At 54.5% G+C, this 15,672-nt stretch overlaps 3 non-coding genes across 3 annotated transcripts; all 3 read left to right on the top strand.

Annotated features, from left to right (window-relative positions):
• The first annotated feature begins 138 nt into the window (after positions 1-138).
• On the top strand, positions 139-329 carry LOC147915039 (U2 spliceosomal RNA). The gene has a single exon (XR_015554848.1). It is a non-coding gene; the product is annotated as a U2 spliceosomal RNA (small nuclear RNA).
• A 7,528-nt stretch (positions 330-7,857) lies between these two features.
• On the top strand, positions 7,858-8,048 carry LOC147915038 (U2 spliceosomal RNA). The gene has a single exon (XR_015554846.1). It is a non-coding gene; the product is annotated as a U2 spliceosomal RNA (small nuclear RNA).
• A 6,505-nt stretch (positions 8,049-14,553) lies between these two features.
• Positions 14,554-14,744, top strand: LOC147915037 (U2 spliceosomal RNA). The gene has a single exon (XR_015554850.1). It is a non-coding gene; the product is annotated as a U2 spliceosomal RNA (small nuclear RNA).
• Positions 14,745-15,672: the final 928 nt, after the last annotated feature.

The raw sequence follows: 15,672 nt of genomic DNA, 5'->3' as shown, positions 1-15,672 counted from the left end.
AGAGCCGACTGTCTGGCGATTGCCATCGTCCAGTCAAAGGAGCAAAGGAAGTGAGACCCGGACTGAGCGGGACGCGGCTCACCGTGAGCTGAATATGGGTGACAGGCGGCCGGCGACGGCGAGGCCAGGGTGACAGGCATCGCTTCTCGGCCTTTTGGCTAAGATCAAGTGTAGTATCTGTTCTTATCAGTTTAATATCTGATACGTCCTCTATCCGAGGACAACATATTAAATGGATTTTTGGAGCAGGGAGATGGAATAGGAGCTTGCTCCGTCCACTCCACGCATCGACCTGGTATTGCAGTACTTCCAGGAACGGTGCACCCCCCTCGGGGGAATACATGAGGGTTAAACAGTAGATCTGAGACAGTTTTTCTGCTGCCTGATTGCTGGTTTGTTTCGGTTGCGTTCTTCACTCTTCACGAGTCTGTCGAAACGCCTTTAACGGTTATGCTTTTGTGCTAGTGAGACGGAGAATTGCGTGTGAGAGTTGCTTGTCGAACTACTATGCAGCTTTCAGTGAGGTATGCCTTGTTTCTTCCCGCTTGAGACAGTAGTCCTGACAGCGTTTACGAACAGGAAACAGGCATCGTATCAAGGCTCTCCGTCAGGACTCGATTCTTCTTCACTTCTCGAAACTGATGCTGAGAGGACCACTTTCATTACACTATTTCCTCCAGTCGCCACAAAAGTTAAGGCTTGCATCTCTCCCCGCCTTAGCTCCTCACCTTTTCTGATCTTTTCTTTTACTTCTCCCCGACTTCTGAAATACTGTCCCTTTCCCCCAAATTTCTTCGCTTGCTGAATCCTGGCTCTCTCCGGAGAACATGGTTTCCCTACAGCCTTTACAGGGGGAACCAAGGAGAGGTCAGTACCATTGAAGGAAGTCTTATCACTTATAGTTGCCAACACAAGGGGGCACGCCACGCCACATAGGGAAGCATTCCTGGAGGCAGCAGAGGTTTCAGAAAGCATGGCCTTTACTGTCCTTTGGAGGAGGAGGGCAGGGGAGGAACGGGCGGGGCGGGGCGGGGCGGGGCGGGGCGGGGCGGGGCGGGGGAGGAATGGGCGAGGCGGGGCAGGCAAGTCTGAACGAGTTTAGGACTAGATAGCTGGAATATAGTTCAGGGGGCTCTGGGCTATAGGGGTGGTCTCCAGTTGTCAGGGACCTGGCCCTGGGGTGATAGAGGGCAGGGGAAATACGGGCTAGACAAGTGAGAGTAAATAAAGGCCGGGGTTGCGGACACGGGCTTTGGATTGGTTGGTTTGCACATGAAAGGCGGGCTCCCAGGCAAGGATGTTGCCATCTCTAGGAATTAGCTAGCCCTGGAGGGGCAGTCTCTTCCAGGCTGGCAGGCCCTCAAGATGTCAAAGCGTCATAAAATATAGAAAATTTAAAACCATGATGAATACAGTTGATAATAATTGTATTTGACCTTTCTAATCCAGGGGTAGAGGGCGGAAAGGCACAGAGGATACGGGTAGAAGCTTTCGACTGGAGAAGAGAGTGGGAGATACATGTCTACCACCAAGGCATCCCCCAACGTGGTCAGATTCCTGAATGAAGGGTATCAATTAGGGTGCATCCACTCAGGGAATATTTATTGAGTGATGGCCGTGTGCTGAGACGTGGTGACAGGGGCATAGGCATGACAAAGACAGGCCCCTGCTCTGAGAAAGTTTATAGTCTCTGAGGGAGAGAACAGAGCCGTCAATCATTATGGATCCATGATAATTTCCTAATCTGAAATTCCTGAAAACCATTTCCTTTCATGAGTTGCCCACACTCGTTTGTCAGCAAAAGATACCCTCGACTGACGCAAGGCATTAGTTTCTATTTATCCTGCCCAATGATATAAAGAGAGCCCAGAAATTGATAAGAAACAGCTGAACACCCAAGAGAAAACGGGCAAAAGACAGATACGTAATAGATAACTGTATAAGTTTTGGAGTTGGGGAAGGCCTTCTGTGACTCAAAATCCAGAAGCCCAAGTTTTAGAAAAGATTGATATACTTGAGTTACAGATCTAAATTCTCTGCAGAACACAAAACATCATATGCGAAGCAAAAGACGAATGAAAAACTGAGAAAAACATTGCAAATATACCACAGAAAAGCATAATCACCAATGACATGACGAGCTCCTAGAAATTGACAAGAAACAGCCCAACACCCAATGGGAAACGAGCAAGGGATGAAGAGTTCACAGGGGAAAAGAAACACAAAGGTATACGCTGAGGTCTTCCCCCCAAGGCGACCTTACCTCTCTGCGCCTCTCTCTGTCCTCTCGGGTCTCTGGACCAAGGGGCCTAGGCCCCCCGAGGCTCCCACAGACTCTCGTGTCGATCCACTCCCTCTGGCGCATCCCACGGAGGGGGCCAGATTTGTAACAGCTAGGTCTTAAGGTAGCATGAGGGAAGCCATCTTAGGGAAAGGAAGCAATATTGTAACTGTGATCCTGACTCACTAGTCTCTAAGAATACATTCTAGCCTGCACGTAGCCTCGTAGCCTCGATGATTAAGCACCTCTCGCTTTTGCAAAATACGTGATCTGCTAGTTCTATGGCTTTTGCTTACCTATATCTCCCAGCTGTGATAAGACAATGACTTTGTTCTCTGAGTCCCCCGGGAACACGACGACCTCCAGAAGGAAAAACTCTGTGTTGGTACCCATCACAGATGACAGAAGAGAGAGAGAATGTGGCACCTTGAAGTTCGTCACACCAGATTGGTCAATATCCCTAAACCCCCTCCTTCCCTGCCCATTTCCCCTATATAACTGCCTCAAGATTCTGTATGATTTTAAGATGGTTCTTTAGGACACTAGTCCACCATCTTCCGATTATGCCAGCGAATCGTATGAACTTTCCTTTCTCAACCACCGACGCGTTTGCAATTGATCAGCGCTGGATTGCAGCGAGCAGAATGAGCCCCTTTGGCTCGGTTACAGATGAGCTGGGGGGCCTGGCACACCAGATGGCTCCATGAGACACACACACTCCTGTGCCCCCCAGTCAGAGAGGGAAGTAAACGCTCCGGTGAAACAGGGCAGCACGGTGTTCAGGGGCTCCTGCTGTCCAGGGCGGGCTGGGATGTCCCCTCCAAAGCAGAGGCAAGTTGCTTCCCCTTTGTGGCCCCGACCACTGAGAAGGAAGCCCAGGGCCCCGTGAGCCTCTTCAGGTTCTGGAAGCAACGCTATTCCACACCTGGAAGTACTGCTTGGGCTCATACACCAGGTGTTTGAGCAAAAGACCTTCAGCTTGGAGTTGAGCCCAGAGCACAGAAGGGCTGTGAAGCCCTGCAAGTGCAGTGGGGCAGCCCTGCTGCTTGGGCCACAGGACCCAGCGGCCCCTATCATGTTGGGGACAGGGTGCATGTCAGCCAGGGAAGAGATGCTGTGTGGAGTTTATGGCCAGCCACAGTGGAGGATCACAACTGGGGCCCTCGGGGTTCCAGAACCAGGCCACACCCCCTACCGAAGAGACTTCTCCACCTTCTGAAAAGCGAGCCAGGGCTCGCTAGGAGAGACGGGCCTTGGTAGAGATGGACGTTGACCGCGGGACAGTCAGAGACCACGGGCCCCGGACTGTCCATCAGGCCTCCAGGTTGTGACGTCGGGGGTGGGCGGGGCCAGCAGCTGCGGCAGGCCTTCCTAAGGTGCACGTGGCAGATCAGGATAGAGCCTGAGCAGGAGGAGAGGCCTGAGAAAGAGGCACTGGACAACCGACAGACGGAATGACCCTGCCAGCCTTTGTCGCTGGTCACCCCAGGCCTGGCACGATGGGCATGTGAACGGTGGGGCCACGATGGTGGCCACGGAGGCCACACGGGGGCCCCATACTCCTTCCTGGGGACCTGAATCCCGAGCGCGAGCACGAGCGCGGTGGGGGTGGGAGGGCCCGGCCATTTTCTCCCTGGCGTCCGGATGCGGGGCTCCTCCGGGGGCCTTCTTTGTTTCTGAACCTCCCTTGACTGGCCCAGCCTTGGTCAGACTGCAGGGGTTCTGAGGCTCTCCCTGCCCACCCCTGCTTCCCCCCTTCTCTATCTTTCAAAGCATTAAGGCCCCCACCCCAGTCAACCGTTTATACTCCTCACTCTGTCTCAGTGACTTCTTCCCAGAGGACCCAACTCTTCCTCACCCTGTGACTCCGACTCCAAAAGTCAACTTTTTCTTTGTTTTTTGTTTTTGAGGAAGATTGGCCCTGCGGTAACATCTGTTGCCAATCTCCCTCTTTTTTGCTTCTTTTGTCTCCCCAAAGCCGCAGTACGTAGTTGTGTATCCTAGTTGTCGAGTTGTGGCTCTTCTATGTGGGACACCGCCTCAGCATGGCTTGATGAGCGGTGAGTAGGTCCGCGCCCAGGAAGGATCCGAATCCGAGAACCCCGGGCTGCCAAAGCGGAAAGCATGCACTTAACCGCTACACCACCAGGCCGGCCCCCCAAGTCAACTTTTGACCGAAATCGAACCACCCAATAAAATATGGGCAAAGATCACACAGCTCACAGGAAAGGTAATAAACGTGGTTTTTCACGTAGGAAAAGATGTACCACCTAACTATAAAGAGAGAAATGCATACTAAAATGGCACTGAGATATAATTTATAACCTGTGAGTTTGGCAAAACCCCAAGAGCCTGATAATGTTACCGGATACATACCTAGGTTCTTTACCCGCCACACAAGAGGGGCCAAATAAAACTGGAACACCGGGCTTACGGCAAGGAAAGAGTTTTTATTTCGGGTGACGTCAGCCGGGAGACGAGAGCTCTCAGATTTTTCCCATCTCCCCGAAAGATGGGAGGCAACGGGGTTTTAAAGGTTGTGACGGATGTGGCTGCTTGTAGGGAGGGGGAGCCTGTGGCCTTGCTGGTCTGCGCTTTCCCATCAGCCTGCGTTTGGCCTTGTGAGGCTGCTGGCAGGGAGGAGGACGCCGAGATAAGGGAATCACAGGTGGGTGTCCTTCAACTGTCTCCGCGGTGGATGGTGGATTCTGGTGCCGGGGAGTCAAGGAGTTGGGGTCTGAGAAGCTCTAGCTTCTTGATATTTTCTGGATATCAGTTTTCCTGTAACAAACCTCAAGAACTGGTAATTAGCCCAAACTTCAGTGTGAGCCCAGCTTGAGGCCACCTGGGCTTTTAACAATGTGTAACTTCTATCTGCCTTGTGAAGTTGAGGGATACGAAGGTCTGAAAAACTGGTATTTACAGATGAATGTAACTTAGAGAAGCAGGGAAAGAGGATGGGTGCTTTTGGTTTGAACCTCAGATATGCTGGGTTTAATGTGGGGCAACTGATATCAGGGCCGGCATCAATAACATACTGGGTTGGCCAGGCTGCAGAAACAGGAACCGCTTGAGAAGTCTCGGGGTGCTCCCAGAGTCCCCATCCCTGAGCTGTGGCTCCCGAGTCCTCTGGGGCGGCGGTACCAGGGACCGTGAGGGTGCAATACCTTAGCGAAGGCACGAGGCGCCTGGACGAGGCCTGGTGCCGACCGAAGCTTTGCGGGCACAACTGTCTGTGCGAGTTGATCTGAGCAGGCCTGGTGGGGAGGGGGACTGACTGGAGTGAACCAGACTCACGGGAGGCCCGTGCGCACGCTAGAAGGCGAACTGAGACCAACGGGAGACGCTCCTTTGCAGGGAACGTAATTGTCTGAGGGTCCAGATACCTGGGAAACCACAAAGTGACCACCGAAGAGCATGGAGCCAAGCAGAGAGGTCTTGGATTGCAGAGGCCCAAAGAGTCACCATCATAAGCACATGCCTGGCGCTGGGTAAGCAAGGTTGACAGATTATCTCATTTAATCCCGATCCATTCACTCATCCATTCCACAAATATTTAGGTGCTGGGTGCTGGTCTGAGTACGGGGGACAGAGCAGTGGAAAAAGCAGTCCGAGTGGGATCTTCTGGTGGCTGGGGGGAGGCAGGGTTACAGACACGGCACATGTATACCATGTCCGGAGGGGGTCGAGAGGTCTGAACCTCCAGCTATAAAATGGGTGAGTCGTGGGGATTTACTGTAATGGCACGGCGACCATAGTCAATCCTATTGTGTTGCATATTAGAAAGTTGCTAAGAGAGTACACTTAAACGTTCTCTTCACGAGGAATAAAAATTTGTAGCTTTGCATGGTGACAGATGGTAACTAGACTCACGGCGGAGATCATTTCGCAGTGGATACTGACATCGAATTGTTATGTTGTACACCTGAAACTAATACGATGTTATATGTCAATGATACCCCCATTAAAAAAACCCACAACACCCGCATTTCGATTGCCCAGATAATCTCCTTCTACTCAATTCGATTCACTAAACGTCCTCCATTGGCAAGAAACAAACAAACAAACAAACAAACAGACACGTCAGGGGCTGGCACGCGCTACCGGGCAACTCAAAACCAGGTTGAGGCCCGAGGGGCGCCCCGGGGCCGGGGTCAGGAGGGCGGTTGCTCAAAACAGTCCCCAGGTTGGGTTTTACTGGGACCTGGTTCCAGCGAGGAGATGGAGGTTCAGAGAAGCGACCGGCAGAGACGCTGCTTCTGCCTCGTGGCTGGCATCTCCACCCTCAGAGCTGATCTGTCGGGAAGGTGACTGACTTCCTCAGGCTCCCGCTAACCCTGGCGCGGCGCTGAGAACCAGTGAGAGAGAGATCACGCCTGCCCACGGGAGAGGGGGAAAGCCCCGGCCCGCAGAGTCACAGAGCCTAGAGCCGGGGCACCGTCGGGCAGGGACGTGACGGCGGATGTCACCCGCCCTTAGCAAAATCACCCTGTTGCGGGCCTCGCGCCAGCCGACCCATGTGTGTCCGACCAGCAACCCTTCTCCGCTCCACGGTCGGCTCCCTGCTCTTATGGCTTCCCTCTTGTAGACCCCATCCGTTAGCGGGGCCTGGGCTCCAGGCGCGAGCGGTGTCCTGGGACCGGGTGAGGCCCGCAGGTCGGCTGCCTGCTAGCTGTGTGACACCGGACAGGTTTTCTCAACCTCTCTGGCCTCGGTGGCCACGTTTGCGAAATGAGCTGATAACAGCTTCAACCCGCTCTAGGGTCTCGAGGATCCAAACGGGTTAAAACATACCAGAGGACGCAGCGCAGTGCCCGGCGCGCGGCCCCGGTGTGCCCGCGGTGCCTTCCCCGCAGGGCTGACAGAACTGATGAGTCAGTGGGTCTGGGGCCGACCGCCCCCAGCCTCACAGACCCTACAGCTCACTACAGGCTTTGCGGAGAACCGAGGGAAGAAACAGACGCCCGCCCGGGGAAGCTGGGGGTCTCAGTCACGGAGGCTGGGGAGGAAGACGGGGCGGAGACCGGCGCCGGCACAGTCACGGCGGCCCTTGCCTCCGCCGTAGTTCGCTCCCCGCCCAAGGTCGGGGTCCTGCCTAGAGGCCCCGGGCCGACGCGCCTCTCCCGGATGCACCGCGATGACCCCGCGGCCTTTCTTCCGGAGCGCGCGGACCGCTCTGGTCCCACAGCTCCCTTCCACAGACGCCCTCCCGCCGCCCAGCCCCAGCGCCCCTGCTGCCGTCCGGGAGCCGGGACGTGGGCGGCGGGCTGCGGCGGAGCTCCGAGCGCGGAGCCGCGGAGGCCCCGAGGCCCGGGGCGAAGCGCGACCGCGGTGACCACGCCCCCGGGCGGCGAGGGGCGGGGCATGCAAAGAGCGCCTCGTCCTCCCGGGAAGGACGGCGGGGAGCCGAGGGGCAGGTGAAAATGGACGGAATGTGGAGGATAAGTGCGGCGGCACCGCGTCTGAAGTCCACCACAGGCTAGGGAGCCAAGGCTGCGGACTGAGCGGGACGCAGCTCACCGTGAGCTGAATATGGGTGACAGGCGGCCGGCGACGGCGAGGCCAGAGTGACAGGCATCGCTTCTCGGCCTTTTGGCTAAGATCAAGTGTAGTATCTGTTCTTATCAGTTTAATATCTGATACGTCCTCTATCCGAGGACAATATATTAAATGGATTTTTAGAGCAGGGAGATGGAATAGGAGCTTGCTCCGTCCACTCCACGCATCGACCTGGTATTGCAGTACTTCCAGGAACGGTGCACCCCCTCGGGGGCAAAAAGCGGTGACACAAATGACAGACTGACTGGCTTGAGAAGTTTACTTTTTCTCTGCTGCTTCCACTTTTTTCCGCTTGTTCTAGTTGTAGTTGTTGGGTTTCTGTAGAGAGCCACACGCAACGCTGTTTCTGTGGGCGAGTCCTTTTTCCCACTTAGTTTCGCATTTTTGTAACGGAGATCTTTTCTCTTTCTTAAGTTCTCGCTCAGGTTATCGGAAGGAAGGAAGCTTTAAGAGTACCGGCTGCTGTATATTGCGGGTGGGGTTGGCAACAGGACCTCATCTGTAGGTTAACTTTATTTTTATTTTTTATTTTATTTTTTTTTGTGAGATCAACCCTGAGCTAACATCCACTGCCAATCCTCCTCCTTTTTTTCCCCAAAGCCCCAGTAGATAGGTGTATGTCACAGTTGCACTAGCCTTCTAGTTGCTGTATGTGGGTCGCGGCCTCAGCATGGCCAGAGAAGCGGTGCGTCGGGGCGCGCCCGGGATCCGGGCCTGGGCCGCCAGTAGCGGAGCGCGTGCACTTAACCGCTAAGCCGCGGGGCCGGCCCTGTAGGCTAAGTTTAAAGCTAAATTTCTTTCTACTTTTCAAATGCTGCGAGGGAGAGAGAGAGAGAGAGAGAGAGAGCGAGCTTGTGTCTGGCTCCCTTGGTAGTGACGTCTGCGTACCAGGCTCCATCTTTCCCCTACCCTGTCCTGAAATCGCTGATCTAAGCACCTGACACACCCGGGCTGCCATCCCACACAGCCATGCACAGGAGGTCGAGCGTTTTGCGCTTTGTCCCACGCAGCCGCAAGGCTGGAAGCCCCGTAGGCAGGCTCTCGAGTCCCTGAGGGGAGCATCTAAGACATCCCTTCCACACGGGGCTGTACGTGTTCGCCGTCAGGTGTCCGCTGACCTGTGTGCAGCCACCAGGACCAGTCCCATCATTCTCTATCCCAGGAGATGAAAGCCCAGGTCTCCCCGTTCATCTCTCACGCCCTTTTCTCTTATCTGTGCGCCCCCCCACCCCCGCATGTAGTATCTGTTCTTATCGGTTTAATATCTGATACGTCCCCTCTGAACGCAGAGGCGCGCGCGCACACACACAATCTCCTGAAAACTCTCTCAGTCTCTGCCAAATCTCCCATATATCTTTGGCCTCTTCTCTTGAGTGTTTTCTTCATATGCCTGCTTTCCCTCGCCCTCCGCCCCTGAGGTTGGCCCAGGCCGACAGCTTGGTGACAGTTTCTGATAGAAACACATAAAGCGACGCGCTTGTGGATAGGTGAGCACCACCTCCAGTTTAGGTGATTTGAATCCAGTTCCTTCCGGCAGCCCTAAAATCGCTCTGCCAGATCCCTACCGCCCAGAACAGATTACAGGCAGATGAGGTCATATCTACAAAGGTCTTCCCTGAGAGGGAAGGAAAATGCGTTCTTCTAGATCTATGGCAGTCTTGATCCACTTTGGCAGCACGTCAGGATCTCCTGGGGGCTCGTTTAAATCATGCTGATGTCCCAGCACCACCGCAAGGCAATGGGATTCGAATCTCTGGGGTGGTGCCCGAAGGCCGGTGGACTTCAAAGCTCGCTCTGTGTTTCGGGTGTCGGGTGCACAGTGTGCCTCCAGAAGCACTCCTTAGAGCGTCCGGGGAAGACGCTGCTGCTGGTCAATTTATTCCGAAACAACGAATTCTCCGTGACGGTGAAAGTGTTCGATGCGCTCCTGCAAATCCAGTCATGAATCGGTTTATGACAATCCCAGACTGGCTTCGTGTTCAACACACCGAAGGCCCTGGGCAAACAGCGTAGGAATGAGGACATGACGAATTCCCTGGTTCTGTCTCGGCGCAACCTAGCGGGGAGGCCTTTGGACTGGTCTCGGAATACGCTGAGAGCAAGTCCTGTAGCTTCTGTGTTGTGCTGCACCCTGCAGAACCAGATGGAGCCCTCCCCACCCCACCCCCCATCCCAAATTTGTTTTGGATGCTGAGACCGATGTCACCACGTGCGGAGGGTACCAAAGGGTTTATAACTCACACGATGAGGCTTTCGGGGGAGAGCAGGGTGGCTCCCAGGCGCATTCGAAACCGAGGGGAAGGAGACTGGGTTTGTGTTTTGTGTTTTTTCTTTGTTAATTTTTTTTTTTTTGATGAGGAAGATTGGCCCTGAGCTAACATCTATTGCCAGTCTTCCTCTTTTTTGCTTGAGGAAGATTGGCTCCAAGCTAACACTGTAAGTGAGCATAAGTGAGGCCATCTTGTTACACTAAATGGCTCCAGCCCCTCCTCTGTGTGACTACTCGCTGCTCTGCCCATACTCCAAAAAATTCACATGCTCTCTTGATTTGTGGCCTCCGCTTACGTATGTACTCCCCAGTAGCTTGATAAATTAAAAACTTTGTTCTATGCGTTTCTCTCCAGGAACAGGCTAACCACAGGAGGGAAACACACCTACAAGGTTTCCATCACAGCTGACAGAAGAACGGGACAATGCGATGCCCGGCGCCCATCTGTTATGAGAGGTTCGGGGATTCGATCGGAGACGTAAAAGAAACTTCCCACTCCAAACAAATGGACCGAAGGTATATTTTATTATATAGAGGAGAATAAGGGCGATAGTCCGCAAACAGATCCGAATAGATCAAATGATAAGAGGGAAAAACACCAGCTCGATCGGAAACGGAAACACCAGATCGGCTGAGATAGCGGCAGATTCGAATAGGTCATATAGTAAGAGGGAAAAACATCAGATCGATCGGAAAGGGAAACACCAGATCGACTGAAGGGAAATGACACAAATCAACCGGAAAGAGAAACACCAGGTTGACCGAAAAGAGAACACATCAGATCGGTTACTCACAACATCCATGCCCCACTGCCGGGAGAGTCCCGTCAGTTGACACGGCTGGGCAGGAATCACACGTCCTGGGCAAGGCGTCCCTTCCACAGGTGAGACTCTCACCAGGCCTCGGTTTCCAGCAGTTTATATAAGCAGTTACAGAGTTTACAGAGCAAGCATTCAATGTTCCCATGCGCAAATGGTTATCAGTGGCGTACGTGCACTGAGCCTCCTGGCTAGCGTCCCAGCCCAGCAGTTGTGTACCTGCCTTGTTTTCCCTGGTTATCATCCCAGCCCGGCACAGATGGCCAGTCTGCCCCAGGCCATGACGCCCAAAGGACCTTGAAATTCTTACAAATTGCAACTATCTCCGTGGGAGAAAGGCCAGTTCCCACCACACAGACAGCAGCTTTCTATTTCTTTGTGTGCTGCTGGCTGTAGGTTAATGGAACGGCCCAACGTGGCTGCAGTCGTGTCAAGACACCATCACGCCTGAAGACCAACACCGCTGGACCCCCTCCTCACTGCCCGTTTTCCCTATATAACTGCCTCAAGATTCTGTAACCTTTGAAGATGGGTCTTTGAGACATTAGTCACCTGTCTTCCAATGTGCCGGCTAATCTAACTAAACTTCGTTTCTCGATCTCTAACTCATTGTGATGAATTGGCTCAAATCGTGGCGAGCAGAGCGATCCCGTTGCTCGGTATCAACATCTGTGCCCATCGTCCTCCGTTTTGTACGTGGGACACCGAGAAAGCATGGCTTGATTAATGGTGCGCCAGTCCGTGCCCGGGATTCGAACCTACGAGCCGGGCCGCCAAAGCAGAGCTTGCAAACTTAACCGCTACGCCACCGGGCCGGCCCTGGGTTGATGTTTTTATGGTGGTGAGTGGAGGGCCTGGGGTAAGGCTTTCATATCTGCTTGCCCAGCCACAGGGCAGGAGAGGAAGAGGAAGGGGAGCAGTGAGGCTCGAAAGCTGACAGCCATCACACATCAAAATGAAGTCAGACTACTATACGCTGCTTTCTCCTCTATGAAACGGGGGCGGAAAGCCACCTTCCATGGGCAACGTACAGATGAAAGGGGACCTTCCGTGACCCTGCCCTACACAGCGGACAGTCAACAAACATCCATGGGATTCGAGTCTGATGGCCAACCGGCAGCCTCTTGGCTTCTGCAGACAATGGTTCACCAACTGAACTGCCTCGATCTGATCTAAGGAGGGCTCCAGCTGGGGCCAGGCTGGGGCAAGGCAGGGGTGCCGGCTCCCTTGAGAAGCTGAACCAGCTGGCCGAGTCTGGGATGTGAATGAGTCTGTGAGGGGACCGGCCCGGGGGTGGGGATTGATCACGGTAGGAAAGAGCCCACGAGAAGCAAGCGTCCCCGGGGGCAGTTCCGAGGCCCAGATCATAACGTGAAGGTGGCTTGGGCTGGTCAGCGGACTGCAAACCGGTCCCCTCATTTGCCCACGCTCTTGCCTCAGGCTCCAATGCCCAGGTTCCCCCCTCATGTCAACATGCCCCCTCGACCCCCCCCATCGAAATTCTGACTTGTCCTATAAGCCCTCCCGGATGTCGGGAAGGCCTTCCTGATTCAGCTGGCTTCCTGATCCGCCCCACTTTCTCATTCATCGGGTGTGTGTCGCATGCTCCCGCCGGTAGGGTCACAGAGCCAAATGGGAGAAGCCTTGGGCCTCAAGGGGGTCACGGCTAGGTGGGAGCCACAACCATTTGTTCATCTCCCGAGGTCCGCTCGTCCTCATCAAACTCGTGTTCTGGCCATTTGGGCAGGTGTCGTGGTCCCGGTCCTGGGCTGGACGCTCCCCAGAGTCAGGAGCAGTGTCTGGCACATCTCTACTCCCAGGAGCAAGTGCAGGCCCTGGCAGGTCAAGTCACAGGTGATTGTTGACCATTCGTTAAGTTGGAACTGGTGGTGATGGCAGGAGGCCCAGAGTCCTGTGGGGTCAGACCCCGGACCCGAGCTCAGACACTCGCAGCTGTGTCTTCCAGGGCAAATCCATTTCCCCAGGGTAAAGACAGGCGCTTTATCAGTCAGTCGGCCTCCTGCTCGTGCGAGGGTCCGCCCACTGGTAGTGCCTGTCACCTCCGGAACCGCATCCCTTCTCCTGAGGGAAGGATCATCCATAGACATGCCCCCACTTGACCGTGAACGCCTAGGGACAGGAATCGGATCACAGCCGCCTCTCAGTGTCGGGCTCTGTCTGATGGGGCACAGCCGCCATCCGCATGGAAGGGACGGGTCAGTCCGTGGGTGGACTCACAGAATCAGAGGTGGTTAGGTCAGCGTGTTCTGGTACTTTTTAAAGAAATATGCAGGAATATCACAAAATGTGCGTGTGACACAGTTTAGAATTAAAGGTGGCACCTCAGATGTGTGCAGGAGAAATTGACTCATTTACACTGTACTCCAGAGGAAATACCAAATGGCTCAAAGACTTAGATGTTGAGAAAGAGGAAGAAAAAGACCTAAAGGAAGATTTAGGAAATTATTTTATGACCTCTCGGTGAAGTTCTTTCTAACTTTGACTCAAAATCTGAAAGCGATTTTTAACAAATTGATAAATATGATGATATAAAAATAACTTTGGATGGAGCCTTAAGCAAATGGAATCATCATCTTAAGCAAAGCCAAAAGACAGATATCGGACAAGAGAAAATATTCACCGCTTCTACATTACGTACAAAGGGCCAGCCCCTTAATACGCAAATTGCAGACCCAAGCCCTTATGATGGAGCCCAACGGACAGCCCAGCAAGAGAAGGGCGAAGTCCCCGAACAGGAGTCCCCAGAGAGAAAACAAGCGCGGCTCTCCGGCACGGCACGGGAGAGGACGCTCAGCCTTACCGGTGATTGGGGAACTGCCAATCAAAACTACGCCGAGGCACCATTTCACCTATAAGATCGACCCCTCCCGCTGCCCCCCACCCATGCCAGTGAAAGTAATCCAGGACATCCCTTTCTCAGGACGAAACCACCCGGGGACCCGGACTAGTATTGGGCAGATGACGGCCCGAAGAACACGGACGCGAGCAGAGAGGTCCTGAGGAGGGAGGAGCGGGGCCGGGGGTGGCTGAAGAGCGGTCATCGTCGCGGCGTGTCGGGCACTGGCTGAGCGAGTCGCGGGCACGATCTCATTCGTTGAACGGTTGCTGGGTGTGCAGTTCGTGCGGGGGAAAGAGCAGTGGACGGAAGCAAGTTCCTGCTTTCGGGGGCTCCCGGAAGGCCCGGGAGCTGCCACCGTGCCAGCTCCTCCTTCCCGGTCCCCGGCAGGCGGCCCGCCTCCCCGGTCCCTGCGCCCTCGTACAGGCCAGGAGGCGGCCCCCAGTTGGGCGAGGGCTCCCCGCGCGCAGAGGCGGCCCGGAGGGTGGAGTCGGCCCGCGGGAGCCGCGTCTCCTCTGGGGACACAAGGCGGGGCATGCAGATCAGAAGTGACTGTTTAGCGCGCGAACGACGGAACCACCAGGGATTCAGAATTTCTCCTTAAAAATGTAGAGAATGAAAAATCCGCACCAGAGCCGACTGTCCGGCGACTGCCACCGTACTGTCAAAGCAGCAAAAGAAGAGAGGCCGGGACTGAGCGGGACGCGGCTCACCGTGAGCTGAAGATGGGTGACAGGCGGCCGGCGACGGGGAGGCTAGAGTGGCAAGTATCGCTTCTCGGCCTTTTGGCTAAGATCAAGTGTAGTATCTGTTCTTATCAGTTTAATATCTGATACGTCCTCTATCCGAGGACAATATATTAAGTGGATTTTTGGAGCAGGGAGATGGAATGGGAGCTTGCTCCGTCCACTCCACGCATCGACCTGGTATTGCAGTATCTCCAGGGACGGTGCACTCCTGTAACAACGGTTGCAAAAAGCAGACTATGGTGTTTTGTTCTTCGTTTTCTTTACACTCTCCACGTTAGCGTGCTGGCTTCTGTTTCTCGCCTTCTCGTTCTTTCCTGCAAGCTGCTTATCGTTCTCAGCTTTTCCAGCGCGTTTTCTTTATCCTGGCGAGGCTTCGCGTGACCCTTACGGCTCGCCTCGCCTCGTGTTGATCTTGGTCTTCGGTAACCACCTAATCGCCAAGGGTCTCCATTACCCACGAGCTGTGTACCCTTTAATGGTCGCCGCTGCAGTCCTGCTCTCTGTGGTAACCCTATGCCTGTCTGTCACGAGAAGCCTGGGCCTCCCAGCTCTTCCCCTTTCCCAGTCTCTACCCCATAAGGCTCTCGGCATCCTCTCCGACCTCTTCTCCAACCCCCTCCGATTCCTGAACCCTTGTTCTTCCGGCCATGACCCCTATTCTCAGTCTCCCTTCACTTCTCGCTCTAACCTTCCCCTGAGGACGTGCATTCCTGGAGCCTACATCATTCTCGGTGTTCTCCACAGCCACACCGATGATCCTGCCAAACCCCTGGCCTCTCACTTCTGTTGACCTCAGCTCTACCTGGAGCCACTCATTCTCCCCGCCCACCTGAGATCTTCTCATTACCAATGGCTATAACTCTGTCCACCTCCAGCATCGCACTCTCCAATCACCTTCCCTCCCTCTGCTACCCTTTGGTACCTGCCACCTTCGCTATCCCGTCTCCCCATCCCCATCCCCACCCCCCAATGTCGCTGCATCCCCGTTGACCCAGATGAATTTCCTTTCAGGTACCGTCAGCTCCCTTGCCTCGATCCTGCTCTGTCATGCTCCAGTTGCCAACCTCCACCTCTCTAATTGTGCTGGGCCGCACCTGTGCCGCTGAATGTAGCTGGCCCGAAAACATACAACCAGGCCG

This window comes from Ceratotherium simum, chromosome 16, assembly GCF_057802395.1.
Source record: "Ceratotherium simum simum isolate JZ-2026a chromosome 16, ASM5780239v1, whole genome shotgun sequence".
Taxonomy (NCBI): domain Eukaryota; kingdom Metazoa; phylum Chordata; class Mammalia; order Perissodactyla; family Rhinocerotidae; genus Ceratotherium; species Ceratotherium simum.
The sequence above is the reverse complement of the archived record's forward strand: the minus strand, read 5'-3'. Positions and strand labels throughout refer to the sequence as shown.